Source organism: Castor canadensis, chromosome 5, assembly GCF_047511655.1.
Source record: "Castor canadensis chromosome 5, mCasCan1.hap1v2, whole genome shotgun sequence".
In the NCBI taxonomy this organism is placed as follows: domain Eukaryota; kingdom Metazoa; phylum Chordata; class Mammalia; order Rodentia; family Castoridae; genus Castor; species Castor canadensis.
In genome coordinates this window covers 135,139,672-135,154,148 of record NC_133390.1, presented here as the reverse complement: position 1 = coordinate 135,154,148, position 14,477 = coordinate 135,139,672, and the positions used below count along the sequence as shown (strand labels likewise).

The following is a 14,477-nucleotide window of genomic DNA, read 5'->3' as shown; positions in this document are numbered from 1 at the left end:
CCAGGTTCTCCCCAGCATGAAATCAAAATGTTGGTTGGCATATCATCTCGCCTGAGGCTCAGGGTTCTCTTCTAAGCTTTCTATTTGCAGGTGGAAGTCAGTTCTTTGTAGATGTAGGAGAGGTTGCCCATTTTCTTGCTCCACATCTGCCAGGATCAGGCTCAGGCTCAGCAGTGAGAGGCCAACAGTAACTTCCTACTATGTGGTCCTTTCCCCAATCATCAGTTTGTACTCTAGCAGGAAAACATCTTTCTTATGCAGTAGTCTCCCCCCACCACATACACACACATCCACAATTTCACTTTCTGCACTTTCAGTTACTCATAGTAAACTGTGAGCCAAAATAATAAATGGAAAATTCTAGAAATAATTCATAAGGTTTAAATTGAGCACCATTCTGGGAAGCATGTTAAGATCTCAGGTCATCCAATTCTGTCCCATCTGGGATGTGAATCATACCTTCGAGGAGCACATCCACCCTGTATATACTACCTACCTGTTAGTCACTTAGTTGTCTTGGTTATCAGATTAAGCGTTATGGTATCACAGTGTTTTATGTCAAGTAGACTTTATTTTATTTAATAATGACCCTAAGGTACAATAGAAGGGATTCTAGAAATTCAGGTATGCCAAAGAGAAGCTGTAAAGTAATTTCTGTAAGTGAACAGGTAACCATCTTAGATTTGCAGAAAGTGAGAATACTATGTTCTCATTCTTCCTTTTGCTAAACCAGCAGGAGTCATTGTAGATGGACTCACAGCTAACCTGTATGAAGGGCTGGTAGTCCTGTCCCACTGACTAATGCCTGTTGCCCATTATTTTGGCCGGTTGTAGGAAAACTCCAGTTCTGGGGAGGCTGGTTGTGTCTAGACAACACAGCAGAGCCAGCTGGGGAGTGAGCAAGAGTGTTTAAGACTATCTTAGCAAATAATTGTGCCTTCCTTCACCTGAGTGTTTGTGGTGCTTTCAATTGGGTTGTCAAAAGTGACTCAAATTATTCCATTGCCTTGTTCCTGTCCTATAAAATGCCCTCCATTCAAGGAATGTTCTGTGGTTTGCTGCATTTGGAATTCTCAGCTACTTTGGAAATGCTATATTTAGCCTCACACCCCACATCTATTCAATGTTATTAACCAGATCTCCAGGGTGTAGGGACAGTTGAAGTCCATGTATTTTCAGATCTATTAATACCCCTTGGTCACCAAGTGGCATTTGTTTCTCATATATTGCCATGAGACAGAACAGCCAGGGCCAAGCTTCCCCTGGCTTATGAAAAGGACCTCATTTTACTGAGACAGTTTGTCAAAGTTAAAGTTAAAATCCCGATGGGGTTTTCTCAGTCTTGCTGTCCTCACATGAATTTTTTATTCAGCAGGAAAACACATTTTAAAGGCACGGCAAATGAGGAGAAGGAAGAATTTTAGGCAGAACTCTGTGAGTGTGAGGGTGTGTATACATGCAGTGTGAAGGGGTTTGTGCATTTCTCCAAGCCTGTTTAATGGGAAGGTTTGATTACAGAATAGCATTTGGGTAATTTATTGTACCTCTTGGTTTACTTTCTTTATGTGTACAAATGCAACAGCTTGTGAACACTAAAGGCTAAATTTTGTATCACATATCCAAAAGCAGAATAGCTGGCTCAAAATAACCTTTCTATATCTTTTTTTCTTTTCTTTCCTCCTTTTTTCTTCTTTACATACCCATCACATCCTGCTTATCCTCCACCTTCCCTCCTTCCCTTTCCTTTCCTTTCTTGCTTCCTTCTCCCTGGGCTCAGAAATGCCTAACCAATGGTACCTGATCACTGCTCTGTAGACTTCTAATGAGAAGTACTTCTGCTCTGTAGCATTTCTGTACTCTGAGCTGGGTTTCAGAGCAACTGGTAGCATCTGCCCTGTTCCTAACTCCACCTGACAACCAGCTATACTAGCAATGCAATAGAATTCAATTTTGTGTTTGGAATAAAAAATCCAAGTGTGGAAATGCAACTGTCCTTGGGACTCAAAGAGGCATTTACAAATGCCACCTTGTGACTTTCTCTGCTCTCCTTTAGATGGCACCATTTTCCTGCAGCTAGGGCTCATGAAGTCTCCTTCCTCCCACTTCAATTAGTATTCATCCTGCAAAAATAAGAAAATTCCTTCATTATGCTGGTGCCCAGTGGCAATCTGATAATTAAGGTGGTGCTTCGGCATTTTCATTATAAACTCCATTTCTCACCAAGGGTTGTAGTGCTGCAATAAAAACTTGCCAACAGGCCTTCACCTGAGGACATTTGAAAACAAACATTGCATTTAGCTTTCAGAGGGCCTTTTTCTTAACCACACATGTCAAATCTAGGAATTTTTTTCTCTGTGTGATCAAAAAGGAATTCAGACTTTTCCTACATTTTTGGTACTTTTAGCAAGGTGTTGGTTCACATTTTACCATAAAGAAATAATAAATATGCTAATTACTCTGATTTGATCATTGTACAATATCTATATGTTTGGAAGCATCACACAGTACCCTACAACTGTGTGCAATTATTATGTGTCAGTTAAAATTAAAATTAAATGCAAAATGTGAAAGTATTTCAATTAAAAAATTGAGAAGAATATAGCCTTTTGATTTTGAGATTTGATTTCCCAGAGTTTTGAATACAAAAATAGGCCTTTCCATCACTTTCTCTCTCTGTCTCTCTCTCTCTTGTTTTTATGTATGGTCAAGCCTACCATAGTTAGGGAAAGCTAACTTCTGAGACAGTTACCCTGAACATTATCCAAGGTGCATTCCTTTAGGAATTTCCTAAGTGATCACTGCATCTCCCTCCTCCACAACTGGTTTCAGCATGGACTTGATCATAGAGCTACTGCAGAACAGAGGTCTCTTCTGTCCAAGTTCTCAATCCCACCTCCACCTCTACAAGTCCTCACACACAGATCTGTGGCTATTTCAGAACAAACTCCCTTTCACGTGTTGTGTCCTATTACCAGGCATTGTATTAAATCATGCATCCTATTTTCTGATCATAAAGATACCTAAGAATGAGTTTTCCAGCCTATTGAAAAATAGCTCTACATTTTTTATAACTTACCTCCACATGAACCAACCAGAATAAAAATCTCAAACTAATGGTGGCTTCTTATTACCTGTAAAGATCCCACTTCTTCAAAAGTTTCTGATGATTGATAGTACTATATTAGTTTGTCTTCTGGCTATAATAAAATAAGTTATTTTATAAAGACCCAAAGTCCAAGATTTGGTGGTCTCAGTGGGAAATAAGCTTCTAACACATGAACCTTTGGTGAGCAAACTCAAACCATACCTGAACTCTAGCTTACTTAAATGTTTTTGTGTAACTCTCTGGGAAAATGTCAAAAGGTAGAATTTGTAAATTATATAAAGTACCAAAATCATAGGTTGTCATTGATAATATCTTTCTTCTTTGTACTCGCTTTGTGAAATCAGAACAAGATGTTTCAGGTACACATTTGAACTGATCCTTACAAAATGACATTTCAATGCTTGTTACCAACCTCCCCATCTGCTGCTAGCTGTCAATTATATGAAATGGCACTGATTTGCTTATCTGAAAGACAGATTTGAGATTAGAACACAAGAAGTTCACAAGTATGAGAAGAAGAAATGTTCTAGGATTTGCAGCTCTAAGAGCCCTCCCCCCATACGGATTCAGAGAGATTATGCATCTTAGAGGAGTTGGGGGTGGAATCAGAAATGAGACACATCTGCCATGTCATTGGGAGCATTTCAAGGTACTAAGACAGAAATACCCTGAAAAGTGAATGAGTTTTTAGATGGAGGGATCCTGCCTAAAGACACATATTAAGATTGACTTCTAAGGAGGACAGCTGAATGACTTGTGTCTGTCCAAAGTCAATGTCACTTCTTACATTTTCACTTCTCATCAAGTAGCAAATTTGTACTTGTGTCTTAATTTTTTCAGTCTCAATTTTGGTCTAGATTTCAGTAGACACAGGCATGGACAATATGGGTTATGGGGATGACCACTCTGAATAGGAAGATGTCCCCAAGTCTTATGAAAGGCAGTCTAGAACCCCTGGAATGAGCAGGAGGCTATCTGTAATCCAGTAGCCTGTATTTGAGAAAGAGGTTGAAATTTCATGCTTGTACTGTGACCTTTACAAGGCAAAATCATTTCCAAAAACAACCTCAAGCTCAGCCCAACACAGAGCTCAATAACATGCCCAATTGATTGTCAATTTCCCATAATAACCAGACACAAAATTTGATTGATGACTCCAACTCCCCAAGAGTATGAAAGATCTGAACTTAAACTTTGGTAGCACCTATCCCTTCTACAGATCAAGTGAATTGATTGATTTTCCTTTTTGGGCACCTTCTGGCAGGTCTGCAAATGGACAGAGCTAAGAATGAAAGAAAGAGGTGAAAGGGAGGAAGAAAGAGTCACACACTTACAGTTATAGTGACTCTGTGTTAATCCCAGTAATTACATTTGATACCTTTAAAAAAAAAACCTTTACAGGTGAGTCATGAGAATGTGGGTAGAATTACTTTTGTGTAACTAATACAAGATGGAAAATAATTTCTTCTTCCTTGTTGTGTTGGCTCAGACCACAACCCCCATTTCCCAACACACACACACACACACACACACACACACACACACAATTTTGAAATTCTAATTTAATTGTTCATTAAGATGGATCACTAGAAAGCTTCAGGCCGGTAAGGGAGGTGGGGAGAGAGCTGGAATAGAGTTGTAGACACAAGTTGTCCAGAGGTAACAGGAGTCAGTAAAGTATATCAAAATGATAATTGAGTCTACATTGTTGCAGTGTAGAAATGATTGGGATAGAGATGCCATCAATGTGTCAGATAGTTTTGAGAGCAACAACAGGTATCACTAAGGTAATGTCTGGAGTCAACTCATGCTCTTCAGTGAAGCAAGTAGAGAAGATACCAGGAGTCATGATGACACTTCAGAGATTAAGTGGCTGTAGGAAGGACAATTTCCACCTAGAAATATCAATATGAGAAAAATGGAACACTGTTGAAATTTGTGACAAACTAATTTTTAAACAAAACAATGTCTATAACTAAACTTATCTATGTCTTTGTAAGGGGATTGGGCCTGCTGACAATGAATTCTGCCCGAAATCACTGTAGAAGAAGAGAACATTGACAAAAACCATGTGGCTCTCTAAGCCAGAAATGGACTTGACCCCCTTCTTGGTCAAATTTTTATTCACCCTTTAAAACTCAACTCTAATGTCACCTTACATTTGTTAGGATGGGTATTATCAAAAATACAAGAGATATTAAGTGTTGACAAGAGGGTGGAGAAAAAGTAACACTTAAACACTGTTGGTGGGATTGTATGTTATTGTAGACATTATGGAAAATAGTATGGAGGTTCCTAAAGCCATTAAAAATAGAATTAACATGTGACCCAGCAACCCCTCATCTGGGTATACAGTCAAAGGAGATGAATTCTCCATCTTACAAAGACATTTATACTCCCATGCTCACTGGAGCATCATTAACCATATGCAAGCCATGGAAACAACCTACATGTCTACTGACAGGTGAGTGGATATAGATAGATAACAGATGTAGATAGATGACAGAGAGATAGATAGAGACGACTATTACTTGCTCTTTTTTTTATTGTTTTATTATTCATATGTGCATACAAGGCTTGGGTCATTTCTCTCCCCGCCCCCACCCTATTACTTGCTCTTTTAAAAGGAAATCTTGCCATTTGCCACAAAATGGGTATAATTAGAGGAAATTATGTTAAATAGAATCAGCCAGCCAGACATTCAAAGGAAAGTATTGCATAATCTCATTTATTCTTGGAATCTAAAACAAAAAGTCAAATCTAGTCAGAGAGAGAATATGACAGGAGTTCCAAGAGCAGGGAAGTGTAACATGAAGGATACAAGGCGGATGTTTAGGATGAGCAACTCTGGAGCCCTCATGTATAACAAAAAATTTATTAATGATTATTAACAATATTATATTACATTGGGGAATTTTACTAAATAAGTAGATTTACTTCTCTTGCCCTGCATACATGGGATGGTATGTTAATTTACACAATTACAATAATCATTTTTCCACCTTGATAGATTCCATAACATCATAGCATATTCTTTAAACATATACAGTAAAATTTATTAAGAGAGCGAGGAGAGGATAGACAATACCTACCTCTACATGTTTAGCCCTGTCTGTGAAGGCTTATCCAGTTCTTCCTTCACAACCAATCTTTCGTCCACAGAATTTTGTTCATACATTTGTGTGACCTTTGCTACTGTAGGACACTAACTAGATGAAAAAGTCATTCTTGCAAGTCAACTGAGTTCTTCAGGGTCATGTCTTACTTGTCTTTGAATCCTCAGTGCTACTTGCAAGCCTTACATATAAGACTAGGTAACATAACCAGGTGTTGGCTAATGGATGAATGAATACATATGCACCTGGGGGTTGTAAAGTCTTTGCTCTATGGTTAGTCTTTTATACTTGAGCGGTTATGAAGAAATAACCAGTGGCAAAACGCCAGAAAGTTTTCATTGTTTCTATGGCAGACCTTTTTGGCCTGTTTCCACACAGTAACCTAGTTTGACAAGAATGCCCAGAAAGCAATCTATGTTTTAGAGTGAATGTTTAAGACGTCTTGAGGTGAGCGACCAGACTGGTTGAGAATTTCATTCCATCATTAGTCCCAGACCCCAAGCCAAGCTGGAGCTCTCAGATAAGAGGGCCACTCATTTATGGGAAGCCACTCATTTATGGGAAGATGTGGTCAATTGGCAGTGAAATGTTCAGGTGCTTGGTAGCTGTTTCCTAAGAGACCACACATTGAGTACCTGCTGAATCATGAACTTCCGTTGGACAACAATGGGTCGCTTTGACAAGCGGTAGAAAGGCTGTGCTGGAGCAGATACCTGGCACACACCTGAGCTGCCCAATCTGAGACTAAGAGAAGGAAAGGGGAAATGTGAAGTTTGACTCATTGAGAATATATTTTCATGGGAGTTGCTTCCAAGGGATTGCTATGTTCTTGGGTCAGAAAGATCCAGTTAAACTTTCTACTTCACTTAACAGACATTTTCTTGTCCTCTTTTGTTTTATTTGTCACCATATGAAACTAATTCCCCTTTAGTTCTCTCTACATATGCACTAATGACCCAATAAGAGTGGAAAGTAGGAGCCAGGAGTAGTGACTCAAACCTGTAAACCTAGTTACTCAGGAGGTAGAGGATCAGGAAAGTTGAGGTTCAAGGGCAATCCAGGCAAAAGGTTAGCAAGACCCCATCTCAAAAAAAAAAAAAAAACAAAAAAAACAAAGCTGGGCATAGGGGCATGTGCCTGTCTCCCAGCTACATAAGAGGCATAAGTAGGAAGATCATGGTCCCAGGAAAAAGAGAGACTCTACCTGAAAGAAAACATAAAGTCAAAAGGGTTGGAGACAAGGCTCGAGAGGTAGAGTGCTTGCCTAGTGAACCCCCAAAAAAGTGGAAAATGAAGCAACTCTACATCATCTAAATGAGGGGAAAGTATAATTCTCTACGTTAAAAAGGAAGCTGAAGGTCAACAGGTGACAATAGTCAATCATGGGCTAGTTTCAATCAGAACCAACAATAATATTCAATATGGCAGGAGAAATGAATTAGGAATTTGGAAAGGGTAACACTTCATGGTTGAAGCCTAAATGTAAAGTCAGATTTCTAGACAATCTATTAATATCTATGACAACTTCTGGAACGCTGTGATAGCATTAAAGCAGTACCATCCTGTAGAGTATGAGAATAAGAAGCAACAAGCATTTGGGGTCTCTTACTATAGTTCTGCTAAGTACCTAATGTTTAAACTCTCATTTGAAATTCCACATTTCTGAATCCAAAAATTTGCAAGGGTTCATTTTTAAGGGTTCCTAAAATTTGTTGGGGTGACCACTTAGTCAACTCAAGGAAGAAAAGACATGAAAGACTACACCACAGCTTTGGGGTTACTGGTAGAACTTCACCTGGTGCAGGGTCAGTAGGTTGGGACTAAATTGACTTGGGAAAACACAACTAGTTAAAAAGCATAACCCAGTGACTTCTTATGAAAAATATGTTTATCTACCTGCTCCATTGCTTCTCATTTTGGGTCTTCTGTCTCCTCGTATATTAAAATAAAATACCCTGCATAAAGCTCATGAGAAACCCAGTCATCAGAATGCTCCAAAGCAAAGTACAATCTTTTGTAATCTCTTTCCACCCCGCCCCCAACTTTGGCAGTACTGGAGTTTGAACTCAGGGCCTCATGCTTGCTAGGCAGGCACTCTACCACTTGAGTCACTTTGCCAGCCTACAAAGTACAGTCTTTTGCTTTGTCCTTTCATTATCTAGCCTCAGCTCTCTGCCTCTTTGCTTGTTGTTGTCTTACTTCATTTTGCATTACCATAACAAAATAGCTGAGTCTGGGTAATTTATAAAGAAAAGAGATTTATTTTGATTTCTTGCTCTGGAGGCTAGATTGAGTGAGGGTCCTGTGTTGATTCAAATCATAGCAGAAAATTGAAGGGCAAGTAGATATATGCAGAAGAGAAAGGAGTCAAAGGTAATTGGGGTCCTTAGGCCCCATCACCTTTTCATACCATTACATCAGCACCTAAATTTCAACATGAGTTTGGGTGGAGACGAATCCTACCTAAACTCACTTTAAGCACGTGAACTCTGCTTAAAATGAAATGTGGTAATCAGTTGTCAACCCAAACAGAAGAGATGCTGATGTCCCCCAGATTTGTGGCAACAATATATTGCAACAATAGTCAAAAAGTCAAATTGTTGGTCAAATATTATAACTGTTAATTCATTATCATACTAAATGTATGCCATTTTCTCACTAAATTAGCTGATTTTATGGCATTTATCTTTGTTTCATCAAATTGACTAGACACTGTTGTCTAATCTTGTTACATTGTAAAATATAACAAAATAGCACAGATGGGACACTCCAGACGTTGCATAGTTCTAAAGCATTAAGGGGCATGTTTTCTAAGAATAGTAATGCCATCGGGAAACACAATATATTATTCCAGGAATAAAGAAGAAAACAAATGCAAAATTCTACTGCATATATACATATAATATAATCCTAAACCTGGGGGCTGGAGGTGTGCTTCAAATGGTAAAGCACCTGCTGATAAAGTCAAACCCTGAGCTGATGATCCTAAAAAGATCATCCTAAAACAAAAGATGATCCTAAATCTGTAAAAAATGTATATGTGTAGGTTTATACATATTTATCAAAATGCTAAAAGTCCTGTTATCTATAAATTATATCAGTTTCAAATGTTCACACATTAATTGAATAAAGAGAAACAATTCAAAATGATATTCTGTAAGTTTGAGGAGCTACAAAGAAACATGACATTTGACTTTCTGAAACTCCAGTTTGTATGGACTTTCCTAGATTGTTGCATGACAATATCCAATTATAATATTTGACTTGCTACAGTATGTAGCAGTTTTTTATGCTTAACATAAAAAATAATTTGCTTCCACGTATCAAGGGGTAAATGAGATCACCTCCACAAAATATAAGAACAAAATGAAAAGAATGTTAAGACATCTCAGAAAATTTGGGGAGATGTTTCTTTCCCTATTTTTGTTTAGAACATGAAATTTCAGAAAGGATTGGTACATAGGAAACTGCTTGATTTATCAAGGAAGAAAAATAGCACAAAAACTTCAACCTGTTAGCTTTGTTATATCAAGTGCTTGTTAATTCTATAAAATTACTAATGCAGTCTATCTATAAAATAAATCACACTATGATAGGTAAAGGTTGAAAATTTTCCTGAGAATTTTCCAGTTTTCCTATGAACAAGAACTAGGGATTATTTCTTTTTTAATAAATCTTCCAGGAGCCATAACCTCTGTGACCCCATTTCTTGGAAGACGGTTTCATCTTCCCATGCCACTGAGTCCTGTGTATGAAAATGTGACCTTCCTCTTGGGGAATAAAACCTCATTCAGATGGGTACTCACTCTCGCTTGCATTTTGAAATATGTTTGCATGAGAATGTGTTTATAGCTGAAATGGTTCATGAGGGTCCCCTCCACCACTGCTGCCTTTTGCTCTCTGAGGAATTTTTGATATGGTACCTGCATTGATTCTATCAAACGATCTCATACTTGAATATGTCTTAGTTTCCTGTGCCTTTACTTCCCCATATGAAAAGTGGTCAGCTTGACCTTCTCCCCTTCCCAAGAGAAATAGGGATAACATAGCAATTATGGAAACATTTTATACAACTGGCCTAGTATCTGCAGATTTAACATTGGCAAGTAGCCATGTACTAATTGTTCATTTTGCAGAAAATGAACAAATCTGAATAAGACAAATTGAGAAGCTGGTCTTCAGAAGTAAACAGTCTGACTTCTGAATGGAGCCAAATGTGTACCCAGTGTCCTCCCCCTGCCTGGCACATTCAGAACCTCCCCAGCTGAGTGCTAGCTTCATGAAGCCAGACCCAGGAAATGGGGGGGAGGGAAGGTCTCTTAAATAAGGAACAATCAAAAGACGTTATTTTAATTTACTTGCATCTCCTACTTACAGAGTGGTTAAGGAGTTGGTAGGAATCACTTTATGTTTTGCGTTACACCACACTTGACTGTAATGCAGTGGGGACATTATTTGCAATACAGGTATTTTCAAATTATGGATGTGTGGCCATGTGGAGGCACATTTCTAGCAGGTAAAAACAGCCCATAATAAATGACTCCATTATTTGGATTGGAAATAAATGCCCTCCATGAAAATTACTATGGGTACAGAGTTCTAGCTTGAAGTAAATATCCAAATCTTAGTGGGCCCCTTCTTCTGTTGCCTTCCAAGTTGTCTGCCAATTTAGGCTGTTGATCTTTGCAAAATTCGTGCAGTCAAATGAGTCTGACTTTTAATCTCATGGCACATTATGAATACCTGGATAGTTAAACCTTAAGAGCAAGACAGGGCATCTGCCATCTTAACACACAAAGCAGAGGGTGGCAGAGCAGGCAATGGAATTGCTATAAGTCAGTGTCATTGTCATTTCCACATGTTTCTTACCAGCTCCAGACTTCCCTGACCAAGAGGATCCCAAGTGCACCCCTGGAGGTCCACACTGGTTTTGGGAATGTTTGAGCACTGCACTTGCCCCTAATCTTCTGATTCCATTGCTTGACAAATGAAGGCAGAATAATCCCATTTCATCCAAAGGCAGCTCTGATGAATGGGTTTGTCTCCTGCTCTACCCAAACCTTCTGTCACTGCACCCCACCCCCATTCCTGGCCAAAGCCTAGGTACAAGGAGGGTGGCCCCTGTAGCAAAAGAAAAGAACTTCTGCTGGTTGGTAGACAGCTCAGTCACTTGTCTAAATGGGTGGGGGGGCAATGCCTTCAGCTCCGTGGCTGGGAACCTCATCCTGGTTCAGGAGCAAGGGTTCCCTGGTGTTGGGGGCAGGAAGAGGCTGTCAGCACCAGTATGTTGCCCCTGGAGCAGAGGTGTTGGCCTTGAAGTGCTGCCTCCCAGGCTCATACCCTGCTGGCAGAACAAACAAGGAGAGGTGATTGTTTGTGTGGATAAATATGGCCTAGTCAGAGGTCTGCGTGTGGGAGGAGCCCTATCCCCTTTTATCTTGGGTGGGATGAAAAACTTGAAACTGCCTGTGTATGTGAGAGCAAGAAACGAGATTCTGATACTTGCTGGCAAGGGTAAACATCTTCCAGGTTTCTCTCCCAGTGTGGACCACCTGTGCTTTTCCCAGCTTTTCAATTCCATCTATTCATTCATTCAATAAGCATTCACTGGGTGCTCCCTGAAAGGTGCTAGATGCTGGGGAAGAAGGTAAATCAGAGCCCCCACCCCAGAGCTCACACTCCACTCCACCTGCTTTCTTCTTCCTGTGACCATCCCCAAACCTTGGGTGAACAGGTGCCCTGGCCGTTGCTTCCATGTGACACCAGTGAATTGGATGATGACTTTTACCAAACCACAGGATCTTTGAATTGAAAGAGACCACAGAGATCATTCAAGCAACTCCCTTGTTTTTAAACAAGGACACTGAAGCCCAGATCCAGCCAAGATACGCAGGATGTTAAAGATGGGGTGAATTCAGACCTCCCAGCTCCAGGACTCCCAGCCCAGGATTGCATGCCCTGTACCTGTTGCATTCCCTCCTTGGGATTCATTTTCCCTCCTGCCCAATTTGGCTTTCCATGGCTGAGGTTTTTTATCCAAATATGAACACAGAAGAAGTATTCACTTCAACACTTTTTATTGCAACTACAGCCATAAATTCTTTTTGGAAGACACAGCCTTTCCCCTGAAATAGCTCAGTAGGCAGTGAATCACCCAAACCAGTAGTAGCTGAATCTCATTTAGGATGAAGCTAAATGCAATGCCGGCCTTCAGGATGAAGGTTTATCTTGGAATCGGCTTTTCCTCCTGAGACTAAAACACAGCTACAGATATTTGAAGGTTTTTCTCTTAATTATCTCTTTCTTTAAGCTGGTCCTATGGCTACATGATGAGTTCCAATATTGAAAATTCTAAATGATTAATTATGCTCGGAAACTAAAACTAGAACTCCTCCCGGACCCTTATTTCAAACCAGGGCTACTCATTTTAAAAAACAGCATTAAAAATCTGTTGTCCCACTAGCTCTGCCACAGGAAAGGTAAAAGACTTCATAACAACATTTGAGTTGGAGTTTTAGGTGACTCGATGTCATTTTACTCATTTGATTCTGGGACAGTGGTATGAGATTGGTCAAAAAAATGTTATAACTCCAATTTTAGGCATGTGCTATCTTAATTTTTAAGTGAAGGAATATATTTAAAATTTCAAGGAACTCAACCAATGTCACCCAGCCAAATGATGGCAATACTAAAATTAGAATTCAGGTCTCTTGGGACTTGGCTTCCAGATTTTCCTGCTAGGATACATTAAATTTACTGCTATCATCTTGCCATTTCTCTCCTCTAAAGGTTACTGCTGGTTAAAGCTGCTGTATCATTGCAACAATATAATATCAGCAGAAAAATAGGTTAAAGAGACAGAATCAAAACCCAGAAAAACCCAGCACGTATAAAATCAGTATGTGATTAGAGTGCCTTTCAAGACAACACAAAAAGGAAAGAATAATGCTGTGAGAAAGATTATACAACTTGAGGGGAAAAAATCAAAATGAGAGGCTTGTATAATATCCTAGATATATATTCCAGATACATTTTGATTTCTTAAAAATTCAAAGATAAACATTTTCAGGTAATAGAATCAAAATCAAGGGAATAGAGAAATATATAATTTCAGTATAGGAGAGTCTTGTACAAGTACAATAACAAACAAAAACACCATCAAGTAAATAAACACTTACCTTCAAATTTCAGGGCTGGGGGTGCAACTTACTGATAGACTGTATGCTTAGCAGTTGTGAAGCCCTGGGTTCTATCCCTAGCACCACCCAAAATATAAGCAAATGAAACAAAATTTCTAACTATAACATCTATACACATACACACAAACACCATAATATACATGGCAGAGAAAAGACTAATATCTCTATGATATAAGAGACATTATAAATAAATTTTAAAAATACATCAACAGATCATAGAAAAATTTGCAAAAAATGTATAAAAGCATCTTACTGAAGAAGGGTATATATAAATAGGTGGTAAATATATAAAATAATTTTATGACCTTATTTGTGATCAAATTAAAATTTCAACAAATGTATTATACATATAAACATATCATTTATCCTCTAAAATTAGTTCAGATTTTTCTTTTTAATGAATATGCTCAGCATTTATTAAAGGTGGAGAAAAATGAGCATTCATGCCAACTCATAGAAATGTAAATTGGAATCACCAATCTAAGGGGAAATTTGACAAGCAAACACAAAAGTCTTAAAAATTCATTTCCAGTGAAGTTAAGATATACAGTGTTAGAAAATCAGATAACCTCAGGATAACAGGAATTGAGGAAATGATATTCACCATAGCATTAAATATAATTGCCAAAAAAGGAGGGCCATAATCTATGGATCCAATGGCAAAAAAAAAAAAAGCCCAAATTGTAGCATAGTAAGTGCACAGGAATAGAAAAATTTGAAGATGACACAATCATGTAGTAGAAAAATGTATTTAATTATGGGATCGTTTTGCAGTGCATTCCTAAGAGAACTATTTCCTAGAATACAGATGCGTTCGTTTATTTATTCAACATATTGAGTATTAAACTTTATATGTAGACAATAATAACTATGTGTATATGGAAAGAAAATACAGAAAAGACATAGCAGTGGTTACTTTTAAGTATTGAAAGAGATAATGAAGATAATGAAAAGTCATTCATAATCTGTTCACTTTAATAAGTATGTAGGACTTTGGAAATCAGAGGATAATAACCAAGTTACAAGTCACCCTTGAACATATCATACTTTATAAAA

The 14,477-nt window shown here is 38.5% G+C and overlaps 1 long non-coding RNA gene across 2 annotated transcripts in view; it reads right to left on the bottom strand.

The window, feature by feature from the left end:
* Positions 1–2,126: 2,126 nt before the first annotated feature.
* LOC141423344 (uncharacterized) overlaps positions 2,127–14,477 on the bottom strand; it is an 81,359-nt gene continuing 69,008 nt past the window's right edge. Inside the window, exon 4 of one of the 2 annotated variants that reach the window (XR_012448138.1) lies at positions 2,127–5,001. This is a non-coding gene — a long non-coding RNA (uncharacterized lncRNA). The other variant, XR_012448137.1, reaches the window with a different exon arrangement.